The sequence below is a fragment of the Leptopilina heterotoma genome, unplaced genomic scaffold, assembly GCF_015476425.1.
Source record: "Leptopilina heterotoma isolate Lh14 unplaced genomic scaffold, ASM1547642v1 Lhet_417, whole genome shotgun sequence".
Lineage (NCBI taxonomy): Eukaryota > Metazoa > Arthropoda > Insecta > Hymenoptera > Figitidae > Leptopilina > Leptopilina heterotoma.
The window spans coordinates 442,326-460,787 of record NW_025111076.1 but is presented as its reverse complement, the minus strand read 5'-3'; the positions used below and the strand labels follow the sequence as shown (position 1 = coordinate 460,787).

At 31.9% G+C, this 18,462-nt stretch overlaps 1 protein-coding gene and 1 long non-coding RNA gene across 3 annotated transcripts in view; both read left to right on the top strand.

Moving 5' to 3' along the window:
- LOC122506404 (ELKS/Rab6-interacting/CAST family member 1-like) overlaps window positions 1-18,462 on the top strand; it is a 436,083-nt gene that overhangs the window by 176,597 nt on the left and 241,024 nt on the right. The window lies entirely within an intron of this gene.
- On the top strand, window positions 8,545-16,685 carry LOC122506409. The gene is made up of 3 exons (XR_006302001.1): window positions 8,545-8,788; window positions 9,323-9,427; window positions 16,001-16,685. It is a non-coding gene; the product is annotated as an uncharacterized LOC122506409 (long non-coding RNA).

The following is an 18,462-nucleotide window of genomic DNA, read 5'->3' as shown; positions in this document are numbered from 1 at the left end:
GGGGATGGGCGTATGTGTAGGAATAGTTCAGAGCTGTGATTGGTTGAATTATGGTTCATGGATCTGATTGGTCGAGAGAGTGTGGCTAAGGGGGAGGGATTAAACGCCCTGTGAGGAATAGTTCAGAGTCGTGATTGGTTGAATTATGGTTCATGGATCTGATTGGATGTGGGTGTGTCTTGAAAAAATAGAAAGTAGTGAGTCAAAGATGGAGTCGGAAAAGTGAAGGTGAAAATTAAAGTGTAACGAAATAAAATACGTAAATTTTAAAAAGGTAAGTTTATTGTACTACTAATTAAATCTATATTACATATTAAGAGAATAAAATTATAAAGTGTATTTTATGAATTATGTGTAATACATGATGTTGTACATGTTTGAATACAATTATGTGTATGTGTGTGTGATGTAGAAGTATGGTTACAATTATGTTTAATTTTTAATGTTTTTTGAAAATTAGAAGCTATATAATCATTTTTTAATAAATTATTTGTAAAAAGTAAGTTAAAGTCGAGAAGAGAATAGTTAAAAGACATATAATAAAGAAACATGATACAAAATTGGCCACAAACAGTCGAAGAGGTACTTTGATATTGTGTTGTGTTCCATCTGAAAAAAGCGCAGTTTCTTCGTAAACAATCCAGATGTTGAGGAACAAAAGGCGGTAGACCATAGCTGTCGAAGTACGTTCCTCGGCCGTCCTTGCTGATGTGTATAGCTACCCAGTGGGTACCAGGTTTAGTGTGGTCATCGGTATTAATAACAATTGCAGACGGTCTTGTCAAAAAATGAGGTATTTTATCAGCAGGATAAACTCCAACGGAATGGTTGTTTATGAGACGTAGACACTGTAGTATTTGTAGACTGTTCATTCTTTGATGTATCAATATCCTCGTAATTGGCGTAAGTAGGAGTTGCGATAGTTGTAGTCGACACTGGTAAGATTTGAAATGAGGTATCTTGACTATTTTTTACAACCTCTGACATATAAAGAAGAGGTGGTGTTGAGGATACTTCGTTGATAATTTTTAATTTTTTAGAACTGTAATTACAAATAGCTCTATCTTTTCTGTATTTTTCAATCCAGCGTTTAAGCTTAGTAGCTTTATTCAGAGCACAAATAAAATATTCTTCTTTCTTTACACCGTGGTGAAAACAGTAGGCACGACTATCTGGTAGTTCCTTGAAGGAAGGGCAAGATAAATTTTCGACATTAATAACTTGTCTACTTATGATTTGTTGTAAAACTTTAATCTTGTCTCGGCCTTTTACGTAAATGTTTCTGGATGTTCTTGCTACTTCACGTAAATTGTCATAAATATGTTTCATAGGTGCATCACCATCGAACCATTCAATACCATGATAAAAACACTAAAGCCAATTATTTTGTTGTTTAATGCTGGATGGTAGATCCGAAAATAAGTGCGGTGGTGCAACAATCCAATGTCCAAAAAATTTACGATCCAATGCAATAACAGCTACTTCTTTGATCATAAAATTATCCTCTATGTCACGAAATCCTTGTATGTCTATAACGTAGTCGACCATTTTAAAAACGATCACGAATTTGTATTTTTTTGAGTTCTTCCTTATATATAGGTTCTGATATAACTGTATTCCCCTTCTCTTCACATTTCCAAAATGTCTTAAGCTCCAAAATCTGTTATAACCTGTCTAGATGCATTAATTTCTAGAACGTTGTCGTATTCGGCATATACAATACAATTAATAGTTTCTTGTAGCATTTCTTCAAAACGTAGTTCTATTCTTAAAGCTCCATGTTTTATAAGATTCCAATGAGAAAAACAATGAGCAGAGAGATCAGGTGTAAGATCAAAGGCAAAAAGGCAGTATACATTTGCGTAGTCGAAACGATTAATATTATTTCCTTCGTTAAGAAAATGAATACCAGTTCCAGTAAATAAAGTTTGGTAAGCTTCAACATAAAGTTTATCTTTTGAAAAGTCTGTTAATAGTAGTTTAGAAGGTATTTGCATTCCGTCTACGTAGAGTGAAAAGTGGTTGATTTGATAATGTTTAAAGTTGAAAGGGTTTTTATTTCGAGAGCCGTTAAAAGCTGTATTATCGACGAATCCTATAATAATTCTTTTAGGTAGTTGACCAAGTATAACATTATCAAGAGTTTCACTGTGAATACCAGCGTGAAGTGACAAGGCCTTTACCTCTACTCTAGTTATAGGATATTTAGCGGTACCACTAGAGAGAGCCTTGGCATGACCAATTAAAACCCCAGGACTAATTTTTGCTCTACGTACAAGTAAAAAAGCTTCTTCGATGTGTAAGGAAGATACTCCTGTGGGGTCTATTAAACAAAAGGCATCTTTTGAGCGAACAAGTCGTAGTCGTAATTCCACACCGTTAAGTAAAAATTTATCTTGATTAAAAACATCACAATGTAAATGTCCGACCATGTCAATTCTTCTAGAATCACTTAGATATTTTCGACGTTCAACTAAACCTTTATTTTCATCACCAAATTCTTCCATTTTACCAGCAGTGTCGTTAGACCATAACGAAGATGTAAGATGAGTGGTTTTTGCTACGTTATTGTAGTTGAGTAAAGTTTCAATGTAGGCTCTATATATGCATAAGCGTTATTTGGTGGTGAGACAAGTTTTTGGTTAAAGTAGACATCAATCTGGTTGAACATAGAATGTAATAAATTATTTACTGGGCCTATTTTACTTATGTTGTCGGCATTTTCTGCAGTTCTTGCTGGTACAATTAAACGAACTTTGAGACTGATCATAGTATGAGGAAGATCGATATATTCATCTCCGTGACCAGGAACGACGAATTCTATCGGTGAGTCATCTGTGAGGGATGAAACATGTTTGTAGTGCACCCATTGTGAACTTTCTATAGCTGTTTGAGATGGTGGTAAAGTAAAAAGATCCAATTCTGATTTTAAACATTCACAAGAATGAGAATGTAAGAAAGACATTTTATTTAAAAGTTCTTAAACTTTACCAAAAATATCAACTTTTGTTCTTCTTTTTGTTTTATATTTTTTTAAATTTTTTGGCTTCTTTTTATTTTTTCTGGTTTTTTTCCCTTTCTTCTTTTGTTTTGTAAGAATTTTCTTTTTATGATTCAGATTTTTTTAAATCTTTTTCTTTGTTGAATGTTTTGGACCGTCGATGTGTAGTATGCTACGGTTTGCTAGTAACTGAGCAGGTGGTGATAATCCAATATATTTATAACCAGATCCGTTCATAATGTTTTCTACTTTTTCCATTGCTCGTCGTTTTAAATTTCCTTTAGATTCTTGAAATCTTTGTTTCATTGCTTCTTTAAAAGGGACTTTATTTTCAACGTCGTCAATCACATTGAGCCCCGTATTAAATACTTCTCTACCAACAGTTCTTGCTCCACGCGCTAAGAGTGGTAAAACACGTCGAAATAATCCACCAAGGAAACTACCAATTCCGTGACTTTTTTGATAAGGTGATCCAACATATACTTGCGATACACCACCTCTGCCGACTTGTGAAGTGTAATAATTTTCGTAAATAGACATTTTTCAGAGTTCCTGTTTAGTTGATTTTTTTAAAATGAAGTGTCACAGTCAATGAACCAGATTCAAATGGTATAGAAAGTCCCAAGTTGTCTCTTATATCGATTTCTATTGTCCTGAATGTTGTGTTTAAAACAGGTATGTAATTAGGAGTTGAAGATTGAGTCACTTGAGTTGACCCAAAAATATATTTTTTGGTGTCTACAGGTACAACTCGTAATAAAGGTGCTTTAACATCACCCCTAATTCTTGGTTCACATACGTCACAATAAACGAATAACTGTTGAGGTATTCCATATAAAAGGCTTGGAGGTTGACACGCTCTCTGTGTATGTAGAGGTATGAGTTCTAAAGGTTCAAAGCCCAATATTTTTGAAATTTTTCTGCTGATTACTAGAAAATGACGTCCAGGTATGACACATTTCTCAGTACAGGTTTTTTTTAGTAGTACATAACGATTATTGTTATCATCATATTCAAATTGAAAGTGTTCCTTAAGAGAAGGTGTATTGTTTATAGCATATAGAAGACTTTGAATATCTTTGTAAATATCTGGAGGAAAAAAAGATACTATAGGTTTTAACCATTCTCCATGAAGTATTTCGTAACCAGTGTTGACATTATTATTGATAGAGTGGCACTTATCAAATGTAAAACTTTTTTTTGGAATTTTTAATGGTAGAGAGTATTTTTCTAAAACTGATAAGCCATTAAATTCCTTATTATCGGATAAATTGAAAAACTCATTTTTTTCTTTTGGTTTATCTAATTTACCTTTTTGGATTGATAAAAGCACAATTCTATTTTCTAGTTGAGATTCAGTACGTACATGAAGAAATGTTCGTGGGAATTGAATTTCAGTGATGGCTACAACCCATTTTCCTTGTAAACGTATTTCTTGTGGTAGCTGCGTTGTGAAATTTGTAATGGTGTTATTAGGAAAATATTTCATACTACTATCACTAGGTAGTAGAATATAAAACAGGTCGTGGTTCATTCTAAAGATTTTATGTCAGAAAACGGAATCCAAGAATTAAATTTAGCCGGATAACCAGCCCACTTTACATAAGCTTCTTTTCTTAAACCTCTTCCGCGGGTATGTATTATTTTTTCAACAATAAACTCGTCATTGTTTAAGTCTTTATTTTTAACATCAGCTAATTCTTGTTCGTAGAAAACACCATCAATTTTTTCTCTAGATAGATCCTCTAGTTCATAAACAGTGGGTGAATATTCTCTCCAATTTATAACACGCGTTATAACAAATAATTCTTCTCTCCATCCAGCTTCATAAGCTTTCTTAAAGGTTCCTCTAGCGCGACTGACACGTACCAAATCGCCAACGCTGTATTTACATCTTTTTTTAGCATATCTCTGTATCGGGAAGCGTTTTCAAATATTTTCACGTGCTATTGACGAGTTGTAGAATGTAACATCTGAAGGACACATATTTATGCTAGAATGATGTGCATTATTGTAAGCAGTAACTAAATCTTGTAAGACATCTATATAACAATGTGTATTTTTATGTGTAAAATATCGCCACATACGTTCTTTTAAGGTTCTGTTGAAACGTTCTACAACAGCTGCTTTTACAGTTGGATCTCTAGCAACTCGAAATTTTATATTCTTCTGCATTAAAAATTTCTAAAAAGAAGCACCGACAAATTCTTTTCCCTTATCTGTTTGAAGACATAACGGTATACGATTTTTATTATTTCGGAGAATTCGTTGAAAGCCATTTTTTACTTCTGACATTGTTTTATTGTGTAATGGTTCAACCCAGGCAAACTTACTTAGTACATCGATTACAACTAGAAGATAAGCATAATTTTTGTTCGTTTTTTTTAAAGCTTGTAAATCCACCAAGTCAGCCTCCCATAAACTGTCAACATTATAGAAAGCTCTAGGAAAATTTTTTCTTGTAGGTCTATGTAAATTATAAGCATCTTGTCCTTTTAGACAATCTACAACATTTTGTTTATTTGCTTTACCGTGTACTAATTTTACAATTTTATTTGACCCAGAGTATGAAGCAGGGTGTAATGGATCGTAATATATTTCGTGTAAATTCTCCATTTTATATTCTAATCAAAAGAAAAAGGTAACCAACTAACTTTTACAATGTTTTTATTTTTTCCTTCTTCGTTATCAGACCCTGTAGAATCGTCGTCAGTAATAATGTCTTCTTTCGATTTTAAATTTTTTGATTTAGTTGTTACTTTTTTTCTCTCAAGTGATCTTTTAATAATAAATGTTAGTTTTTTTAAAGGAGTTGTTCTTCGCAAAGGTGTTGTTGTCGCTAACAGAGGCGACTTTTCCCAATATTCCTTATTGGCAACGAGTTCTCTAGATATATTAATTTGTTTTAAAAAACTAGAGAACTGTCTTCTACCTGGCACCGTAACTGTCTTTCTATGTCTTAAAGCGTCGTTTATTAAATCTGTTATATTTGAACCTTCAACGAGAATATCATCTATAAACACATTTCCAGCTCTTTTCCAACGGAATCTTGATTGAATATCAGGACTTTGTAATCTATTCAATAACGCCGCACCTTTATTTTTGTATGTTTTAGGAATAGTGCTTAGTATGTCTTCTATGGGTAAAATTTTTTCGTCAACAGTATCTATACCCTCGTTAGAAACAGCTGCTGTATCGTCGTTTTTAGTTGTTCTTAATGGCGGAATAGGATCTCTTTTTTGATCGATAAAATATAAAAACTTTTGTAGTACTTGCTGATACATTTTCCATTTTTCATGTTCGTCGTTATTAGGATATGTTGAGTAGAGAATTTTACTCATTTCTGAATCAAGTCTACTCAACAAATTTCCAGGGGTTTGAGTAGATGGTACAACATGATTACTTTCACTTTTAATTTGTTGTTGTAAATGTTGCTGTTGCTGTTTTTCGATTTGTTCTAAACGATCATTAGATACAAGAACCATTTTCTTTGTGTGTTCCATATTATTTTTCTGACTTTCCTAATGTCGAGGAAAAAATGGCTGACAGCAATGTTCCTAATATTGGTGAAATGAGAAACGGTAGAAAACCGTTACCTTTTTGAAGAATAAACTGTTTTTTAGTTTTCCAAGAACCTTTTCTCTTTGTTAACTTTCTCAGAGCAATCTTGTGTTTTTTTAATTTTAGTTTCTCACAATCTTTTAAAAACACGTTCCCTTGTAAAATATTTAAGGCACATTCACAAATACACTTAATAAGTTTATTATCTGCTTTTTTTAGTACAGCGGATCGTTGTTTAGCATCCAATAAACATAGGGCTTTTAACGTTAAGGCATTTTTGTGGCCTATTATTTTACGTGTTTTAGGCTTCATTACAACTGCATAACTGGAACAAATGTACTACTTCTACAAGATTTTATACCCTTCGACAGTATGTAAACGTAGTGGTAGGGGTCGGAAGGAAATATGTAAGTCCTGAATTGGCAGTTGTCAGGTGTTGTTTGTTTCAGATCGAAAAGTAGATATCCATGAGGTTGAGAGGTTGCATCATGGTAAGCTTCTTGAACGAATCGAGAATTTTCTGGACATACTCGTCTAGCTAGATGTTGAATTTGAGCTCTATCTCTTGGATTTTTAAAAACAACTATGTAATTAGCATTTAACGAAATATCTCTTTGTCCATGGCCTTGATGAAAAAGGTTTTGTGAAATAAAAATAACACTTAAATTTTTGTGGTGACTACCTTTAGTAAACAGGTCTATAACAGTATTATTTGAGGATTCACGCATAAGATCGTCTATAATTATTAATTTCGAACGTGTGTCGTCGGAATAATCAGTAGATTGTGGTAGACCTTCTTTGAATTCAATTTCTTTACCATATTCTGCATAACAATTTTACCATTCAGAATAATAGAAAATAATTCATTCAAATATTACATCACACATTATGTTTCTATTTTTCAAAAACTTTCTAACGAAAAATGTTTTTTCACAGCCTGTTGGGCCACAAATCATAGAAGTAAACGGATGCTTCCAACGAGGATCCATGTTTTTGTAACGAGTTAAGAAATGTTTCACGTAGATAGGTGAATCAGGGTGAAGTCCCATGGCAGCGTTTTGCGTTGCGTTGTAATGAGTGAGAATGAAGCAAACGTATATTTGCATCTTTTTCTCTCCCATTACGACGCAACGCAAAACGCTGTCATGGGACTCCACCCTCAGGTACACGAACAAAAGTGTGAATGTGGTCCGACCGTAACGAGTATAGATATATATATATTTAGACTGACCCTAATATACAATAAAGATAGACAAAAACAGAAATATACATAGGTGCAAATATAGCAAACATATATCTGCATCTCTCTCACACTCATGGTCTAGTTACAAAACGCAACGCAATACGCTGACCTTAATAATATACAATAATGATAGACAAGTATAGATATATATATATATATATATAAACGCCATATTCTGAATCACTCTTTATGTTTGTAAATACGTACCGGTAAGAAACGTAAGTCTTACGTGTTAATAACACAACGTTTGCATTTTTTAATATATATATATTTCTGTAAATAAAATGATAAAACTGAGAAAATTTACTACTTCTCTCTAGCTAGTAACATATTACCAGCTAGTAACATATTACTAGCTAGTAACATATTACTAGCTAGTAACATATTACCAGCTTCTTAATACTTTAAACAACCTTGTACTAGTGAATTTGACTTTAATCTCATGAGCTGATACATTATGTTTAAAAGCTAAGAAATTTATTTAAAATATAATTAGCATGTGCACGCGGTTATTACAAGCTTGTTTAATCCGTGTTTCCGCTACTTACTGACTCCGCCGCCGCCCGCCGTAACCAATGTGCTGCATGTAAGAGGACCTTAGTGCGTAGTCCTATGTAAGTAGAATACGTAAACTGAAAACAGAAATCGTAAGTGTAAGAGAGAAAGGTTGATATTACCGTCTCTCTCACTCTCATAAGTTTCTGCTCTTTGGTTTTATACTTCTGGTTCACATGAAGTTTTAAACTCGTTGTGAATATACATTAAAAACCTAACCAAAAATTCTCGTGACAAGTTTTAGTGTTTACATTCAATGTCAAATGAGTGAATATAGTGTATACTATATTCTTAGAATTTTATATAAATACAGATATTGAATATTCCGTATATATTCTGCAACTGGATATGTAAAATTATTTTTAATATTTCACTAATACCTTGTTAAAAATCAAGAGAAATGGAAAATTAATTCAAACATTTAACATGTAAGTATTCATATATAAATTTATATCAAAATTTTGTTTAAATTTATTTTAATATTTTCCAAATTTATAAAAAAAAGACAATTTCTTTCTTTATTTTTAACTGTAAACAGAAATCTAACCTATTTTATCTAAGACGTTTTTCTGTCATTTCTTAAGTTTTTAAACTTCTTGTGTATATGTATATAGAAAACTAACCTACAAATTCATGTGTCGAGTTTTTAGTGTTTACTTTTTTTTATTAATATATATCATTTTTAGAATTTTATAATATTAACAAGATTATTTATTGATTAAATTTTATAAAATTTAAATTTTTAAATTATTATTAATATTATTTATGTAGAAATAAAAAAATTTATTTTTATTTTATTAAAATTGTTATTTTTATAATTATTTTGAATATTTTACCAATTACTTTATAAAAACAGGTGAAAGGTGAAAAAAAATATGAAGATATTTAATATGTAATTATACACATTTTTAAATTTTTTTAATTTTATTACAATATTTACAAGTATTTTAAACGTTTTATAGAACTGACATTGTTGACGACGACGACGACGACTGAGTTGCTGTTGCACAATGCATTTGTGGTTCATTATTCAGAAGAATCATCGGATTGTAGTAACCATACACCCAGTAATAAGTTGCTAAAACAAATTAATAATAATTATTAAATTTTATAAAATTCTACTCTATGACTTAAAAAATAAAAAGTATTCAACTAACATGTTAACAATATGCCAAAGGTCAAGATCAAAAGGATTTTTTGCGACAATAGGAGTTTGTTTATTTATTTATAAATTTAATGTTCTGTTTTTAAACCCATACGCTACTGAGTCATATTTTTCTAAGCATCTGCGTTTGTTGTTTACAGGTTTGCACACTTTGTTTTCTGTGCATGTTATCACTTCATGATATGGCGTTCGTCGAATAACTCGTGAAGATGTTTGCAGAGAATTTACAGTTTTATCGACAATCATTTCTTTTAAACTATGAAAATTTATTTTTTCACTATTTTCATAATTTAATGTAAAACCTTTAATTTTACAGGTATAATGAATGTTACCTTTGCAATCAATCACTTTATACTCGTAAAATTTAGGTCCACCGGAAACAAAGCTTTCTATATAACTACCCTCTCCATATTCTACAGCGAGTTCATCCGTCATTTGACCCAAGAAACTACCAATTTCGAGTTGATATTCGTTTTTATTATTAATACTATTTACATATATACACGAATCAATGTCGTAATACAAGACACGATTGTCTTACCGCTCGAGGTATGAATAGAGCTTCAAACGTGCTTGAGCTGTTACATACGCAGCTAATACAACGTTTGTATACTCTGTAATTGGCGATTTACCTTCTTGATTCGAGAAAGTTACATACAATATTTCATCATTTACTGGTAAAATATTATGAACAACTTTTTGCGAATCAAACAATAATTCCATGAGTCGTTGTTGCTCATGTACAATTTCCGTTTGAGGTAAATTGTCTCTTTGACCAAATTTTCCCCAAAAAGAATTTAAACACAATTTTGCAACAGATCTAAGACCTGGATTTTTTACAAATTTTATTTTTATCTAATTGTACACCTTCGACCTTAAAATGTTTATGCAAATATTGCTCTTTTCACGCATCGTCAACACATTCACGAGGCCAACCTCCAGCTTCTTGTTTAAGCTTAAACCACATGTTTATATACTCTGAAAAAAGCCCACCTTGACCGGTTTGACAATCATATTTTGTTGTCTTGTATTGCCAAACCTCAAAAACTTTAATAAGTTTATAACCTTTCTCAATAGCTTTTTTTAATTCATCCGAAACGCATGTACCTTTTATTTCCCGAAATTCTGGTTCATGTTCACATTCTCTTTGTTGCAAATTTTCACAACATGTTCGACACAATGGGAACATGAGTTTTGAATGCATGCGTACAGGGAGAATCGGATGAAATTCGTTTTGAGGTGGTAAAACAATACATTTTATCAAACCTTCAAGTTTTGATACATCTGACACGTCATCACCCATCAACTTTTTACACTCTTCTCCTATGTAAAGTTCGGGATGACCAATGGAAAACTTACCTGTTTTACAAATATAAGGATATAATGAGCAAATATCTATATAAGATATTTTTTGACCATCTTTTATATCATAAAAACAGACAGTATTACCTGTTCGACCACTAAAAAAGGCATCTCTAGGATTTAAAGGTGCTTCGTAAATAAATTTATTATTTTTCAAAAAATTATTTAAATCTAAATTATCCTTTTTCATTTCATCGAATTGGCATTCCCACATTTCTGTTAATACATAACCTGCTGCTTATATTTTTGATGATTGGACACGTGTCCGTTCATATTTTACAAATGGGCTTTCTCCGTTCCTAGGCTCTTCGTAGTAACCGTCCACTAGCATGCCTTCTTTTAGTCTGTATTCACGGCATTTTCCAGCATGTACTATGTTTTTACGTAGCGTGTGTTCTAACCAAAATAACCATTTAATTGCTTTTTTCGACTGATTATTTGACACACGATACCCTTTGTTTGGAGGAAGACCTATTGTGTCTTTTCTTAAAAATTTTTTTCTAAACAGTGTCATACACGCAGAAGCAATTGTGACACATTTTGTAAATGGACAAAATCCACCACGTTTGAAAAAATTTCTCTAAAAGATAAACAGGCTAACCGTAAAATTGTGACGTCATTGACGCAATAATCAGTTAACTCCTTCCAAAAATTAAAAACATAATTTTTGTCATTTGTCATTTCTCTATACCACAGGTAAAATTTGGCCTCAGGTATACAGCCTATATACCCTTCTCTATTACTGCACTCGCTATTCTCTAAGGTCTTGAATAAATGAGGAAATGTCCCTTTCATTGCAACATCCGAGAATCCGAACGCAGCAGGTAACGCACTCAATGGTAAGTGGAGGTAATTTAAACTGTCTATGAATTTTGTGTGCCCAACCTGTATTAGTATAATATTTGTACCTGTCATAATTACACAAGGTTTTGTTTGCGTACCAGTGTTCTCAACTAAATATTTTAATATAAATTGCGAATCAAACGCTTTAGCATTATGTGCTATACACACGACACTTTCAAAAGTTGTTTGTTTTATTGTGACGAGATTCACAAAATCTGAAACAACATTTGAACCACGGTAAATAATTTGTCGATTACCACAATTTATATTAATATTAGTCTCATTAATACACCTTGTACAAACTCTTTGTACTACACATAGATTAGGCACATGAACATTAACGTTGGGCATACCTGTCATTTCTTGACCTTGTTGTGTTTCAAGATCGTAAAAAACGAAACTAGTAGGTTTCTCATTTTTTCTCTCCTGATCTTTCAGAGTACCCATAAAAAAATCATGATTGTAATCCCTTTTACATAAACACGTTTTGCAAAAGAAACGACCACATTCATGATTTTCTTCAGTACCATGATTAATCAAACGTGCAAAACCATCACAAATACGTAGCTTCTTACAAACGCTACTTTCCGATGTAAACGAACCTTTAGTGGTATGATTTTCATAACATTTCATACCATTAAAAAATCGTTTACATGACTCACATTGTACTTCTACAATTTTGTCATCTTCAACTTTTGTTATGCAAGCAGGAGATTTTAAACAAGAAGTACATCTGTTTAAACAATTGTGTCCATTTGGGTTTTTAAATTTTTTATTACATGGCACGCAAAAAAATTGAGTACTTGCTAACCCTGTTAAATTTAAAATCACGTTATAATGCTTTTGCAAAGGGTAAAACATTATATGCAAATTAAATTTAACAGTTTCACCAATATCTGTAATTTCATGGGTACCATTGTAGTATAAAGGCTTTGTTGCTTGTCCAAAATTATTAAAGTCGTGAACGAAAATAGCTATTTTTTCACGAGCCAAATATTTTTGAAAAGAAATTATTTCCGCCATACCACAACCTTCCTCAGGTATTATTATACCTGCCTTTTATACAAGTTCTTTTGCTAGTACAAGCTGGTGTGATCTAGCAGGGTGTCTGACAAGTTCCCAACGTTTATGTAATTCACCTTTTCTTAACAAGCCACGTTCTGCGTGGCTACGAGAGCTGCGCTAACTTGCGCAGCTACGAGAGCACGAGGTAAACAAAGATTATCTTTATTGTTAATAGTTAACAATGATTTTTTACGAACGTTAATATCATTGTAAACCATTGCTTTCCCCCCACTACCGCGATTATCTTTCACGCTTTTTACTATTACAGTAAATGAATTATCAACCCTAAATTGTTCATTGCTTTGGACAATTTTATATATAAGATTCCACAAAGAATCAGCGCTATACAATTTTGCTTTACGAAATTGTAATACTTGACCGTGCTTAATATGACATGAATCAAAACTGATTAAAGTCATATTTTCCGGATTTACGTTTCGTATTATATAATTGTATATAGCACGGATTGCTTTTTCAAGATATCTAATATCCTCAACAACCGACTTATCATGAGGTGGATTTTTAATTTTACAACAAACATGCAAACCCTCGTAATTAAATTTTGAAATAAATTCACTTCTTTCCCATTGTATTGTAAAAAATCTATTCTGACCTTGTTCTCTGGGGATATCTCTACTGCCTCCAGCTTGGTTGTAGTATTGAGGCTCCATAACCTCATCTGGTTGTTCATTTTCCTGCATTACTTCTTTATTTACTACTTCCTCGATTACTTCTTCTTCTTCCTCGTTTATTTCTTCTTCTTCTTCTTCATCATCTTCGCTATCATCATCATCTTCATTCACCTCTGTGTGCTCGCTTTCCGATGTTAAAATTGAATACGACGTTTCAAATCCTGAATCCGTCGTAATACTGGAATCTTGAACACTCGAAGCGTCATCACTTAAATTTTCATCACTTGAATCCTCAAGTAATAAACGTCAATAACGTTCTTCTTCGTCATCAATATTGGCATCTGATTCTTCTCTATTTTCATTATCAAACCATTCCTCTCCATTGTATGGTATTGTAGAGGCATTTGATTGCACATCCTCATTGTCATTCAGTTCCATCGGTTCGATTGCATCCTCGTCACCAACTGCATTATTTACAGTTATAAAATCTAAAAAAAATACATTTTATAAACCACTTTAAGAAATTCAATATTTTTCATAAAAACACTAAAAACGTTGAAAATTAACACTTTAAAAAATTTGTAATTTAAATTATTTTATAAACAACTAAATTTAATTAGAAAAATTATAAAATCTAAAAAATCATGTTTTATAAATCACTTCAAGAAATTCAATTTTATTTTCATATAAACACTGAACAATCTAAAAATTAAAAATTTGTAATTCAAATTATTTTATAAAAACTAAATTTAATTAGAAAAAATTTATAAAGTTTCACACACCTATATGTCTTTTAATTAAAACTTTGAAATTTTCCGTTGAATTTTCTAATCTACTTTGGATACAACGAATTAAATTAATATCACTTAATTCGAGAGCTACTTGTAACAATTCCGCATCATCACAATTATCCAAAATTAAATGAAAAATTTTTAAACTCTTTTCCTCGTCGAAATTTAAAATTTCTAAAACAGTGGTCAAGTCACCCAGTGTTACCATGGTGAAGACTTCGTAAAAACTGAATCTTTTACTCTGAAAAGGACTTTTTAAACATTATTTTTGTTTCTATGTTAAGTTTTACTCGAATCCTATTGGCTACTAATACATATACCTTTTAAAACACACAAATATCATTTTTGGAAAATAATAGAGCAGCCACTATGCGACACGAACCCTTGAGTGTCTCCATGGTCCTGGTGAAATTTTCCGCTCTTTATTTACGTGGCGCCGTCTGTATTACTCTTTCGGGTTGCAGACAGGTACCTCACTTTAAGCCTTTTTCCTCCTTAGCTAAATATCACCCTATCGTAAATTTCACTTTTTATGATTTTCCAATGCAGTCGTCTTGACAATGAAACGTTCTGATCTCTATAGTTTCTTTTTTACTTTTTGTAATTTTAACCACCATGAAAAAAGAACAATGTTGCATCCTTCTCATATTATTGTTATCTAGTTCTCTGCCGACTCTGCCGACTGTTTTTAATTGTTAAGTTTAACTATTGGGCGGTCTTTTTTAACTACTTGCCGCTTTTATTCAAAGATTTTCTTTGAAACATTAACCTTAATTTATAATTTACCCATTTGTAAAAGAATACATTTTTAATCATAACTATCTTGACAATCGGAAAGTTTCGATCTTTTTATTGTCTTTTTTACATTCCGTCTTATATTTTTCTTTAGAAAATTTATTGATTTTCTCATCTTAAAAATTTTAAACAGTCTTTTTTAAGTATTTACAGGTATTCTTCAAAAGATTTTCTTTGAAACATTAACCTTAATTTATAATTTTCCCATTTCTAAAAGATTAAATATTACATATATTTCAAAAATCAATTATTTTTAATTAAATTTTGGAAACAATATTTTATATTTTTATGGTTATTTTATTACTGTTACACAAAAAAAACAACTTTTTTCTGAGAATTTGAAAACAGTTATTTGCTTTTTAATAGTATTAAAAGTATTCTAAAAATCGGTTTGTTACACATTATTTTTAAAACAGATGCCGATCTTGAAAATATATTTAAATTAGAAATTTTAAAAACGTGTTTTTACCGTTTTCAAACTTTTATCCCTACCAATCAATTTTTCGTTCTATATAAGAGGGAAAAAAATATTTTCATTCAGTCACTATACAGATATCAAAGTATTAACCATGTCTCAAATTGATACACAAGATTTTACTGATTCTCAGTCAAATAAAGAAAATATACCTCTTATATCATCACCCAAGAAAAAAATCACACGGTCTGTTGCAAAACGTTTGTTTATGACACGTGACATTACAACACACAGAAAAAATTTACATTTATTATTACCAACTATTTATCCATTAAATAGTTCATTTTCAAAAAAGTGATTGTGGGAATTGAACTACAAGAAAATTGTACACCTTTACCTGTTATTCGACTTTTAAACCACTCTTCACAAGGAATTACATTTGATTCAAAAACATGGACAGCTCTACAACAAAAAATTGAATTAATTGATACCTATTTTGACGAATCAAACTTATCATCACCTCTATATTTATAAGGTGCTGTTTTAGGAAAATATCGTCTTCTATTTTCCAGTGCATACGGATCAAAAGCTATTATTTTCGACGCTATTGTGGATGAAGAAGATGAAAATGTATGTGGTGAATCAAAAAAGAAAAAAATCTACACTCCTTCCATTGTAATGCAAAAAAGTACTTTCCAAGGACTCAAAAATATTATTGTGTGTGTCGATGAACGTTTTCGTAGACTAGAGCGTTTATTAAAAAATGTTGAAGTTTGTACACAAGCACTAATTCAAAGTGTTTCGAATTATATTTTAACTGAAAAAATTATTTTTCACTATTTAGATTTTATAAAACAACTTTTACTCGCTAAATTTGATTTGTTTAAAAGACAAGTTCAAACAAAATTAGAAAACACATTTATTACACTACATTTTGATATTGTATTTCTTGAACTCATTTATGTTCAAAATGATTTCATTGCACACGGTGTTGTCAAGTCTATTAGCGATCAATTGTAAAAATTATATTACACATATTTAAAAAAATACATACACAATCTATTATTAAATAATCATGAAAAATACTACTTTATTACATATAATTAATTTAACAAGTTACATAATTTTAACTACTTCATTTGTACTAAGTATTTTAATATTATAATAAAACTTACCTATCATTTAAAATACTGTGTATTTCATCTTCTCAACCCGCTCAAATACCTTTTCACGCAACTTACCTTTTCTATAACTATGCCTTGCGGGTGGTCTACCTGCTGTACACCTGCACATTTTACCTTGTACTTCCAAAAACTATACTCATAAACTGTGACACTTTATAGCAAAACGTCGCCTTTATTTTCACCGCTCACTTGTCCGTTTTCACGTAGTACATTTTCCACCATTTTCCTACTCCATCTTGGGCCCATTACTTCCAGTTTTCCAAGACCCACCCATAACCAATCACAAACATGAACCATAATCCAACCAATCACAGCTCTGAACTATTCCTACACATACGCCCATCCCCGCCCCTTAGCCACACCCTCTCGACCAACCAGATTCGTGAACTATAAATAAGCCACGCCCCCTTAACCAATCAGATTCGTGAACCATTGCTGAGCCACTCTACTTTTATAATTATTTCAAACTATAATTTGTTCACATTTTAATCCAAAACTAGTCTTGAATTTCAATTAAATATATTTTGCCTAGTTTATCCGTAATATTATTAAAACTGTTTTTATTTATATAATTTTGAGTAAATAAAAAGTTTATGAGAAAAGTTGTTTAAGGGGGAAGAAGCAGTTGTAAAATCCCATTGAAATATGCCTATTTTTAGGTAGGGTAATGTTACCTTGAGTGGACCGCCTAAGCTTTTTTTCTAAAAAATTATTTATGAAAGCAAATTAATCGGAGGTTTCTATTCCAAGCTTTAGTTTAGATCCCTATAGATTAGTGTTTATACCATAATAGCTTTGATTTTTTTTAGTTGGAAAAAACAATTGACTTTTAAAAAAAAGCAGTCCACATGGGAAAAAATTTTGGGTAAGCGCTGTACTTTTTACTGTGCAGCGGCGTTTCTACAGACTACGTATAGCAGCGGCTCAGATTATAAGCGTCAGCTACCCACGTTACAGACAACTCGTACACATTTCACATGGGTTAGGCATTTACAGCGCGTGCGCTGTTAATGGGCATCTCATGTCCCGAAGTTGGAAACCAGTGCGCTGTTAGTGGGTATCTTAAGTTGAGTCTCCAATGTGAGAGAAGATGCGCATCGGTGTTCATAGCTATAGGTATACTAAAGCATGCTGTGGTATATCTATAGCTATGAACATCGATGCGCACCTTCTCTCATTGTAGACTCTGCTTTATGTCCCGAAGTTGGATACCAGCTACACACAAGGTATAGACAGCAGTGCGTGGCCACTAGTGGGCAGCTTATACACAAAATTTTTTCCCGTGCACTTATGGTTATAAACAGTGGTCCACTCATGGTGACATGCAACTTTTTATGGCAGCCACCACAATTTTTTTTGAGTCAGAATTATCACTTAATTAAACTAAGACAATCACACGAAAAAAATTAATTTAGTACATTTTACGAAACTAGTTTTGGAATAGCGGATACGGAGAGGAGTTTAGTATAAGTTAAAACAGAATCAATAGTAATATATGATGACTGCGTTTCTCGAAAACTCAAAAAAACTTCTGTGGAATTCACAAATGATCGGTTGGACGTTCTAATTCAAGAGTTTTTTAAAATGTTTAGCCTGAAGCGCATGCGCCACGGAAAAAAATATTCACGGATAAAAAACGAATGAAGCAGAAATAGTATATTAAGCAACAAGAGGATATAGGCAGCCATTTATTTACGGTGATTTTTGTGACACGCGTGGAGGTCGAGGGCGCCCCGAGACCGGAACAAGTGTCACAAAAATCATCGTAAAGAAATTGTCTGCCTTTATTCTCGTGTTACTTACGATATTTTTTATTCCTAATGCACGAAAGCGGCGATTTCAGATAGCAG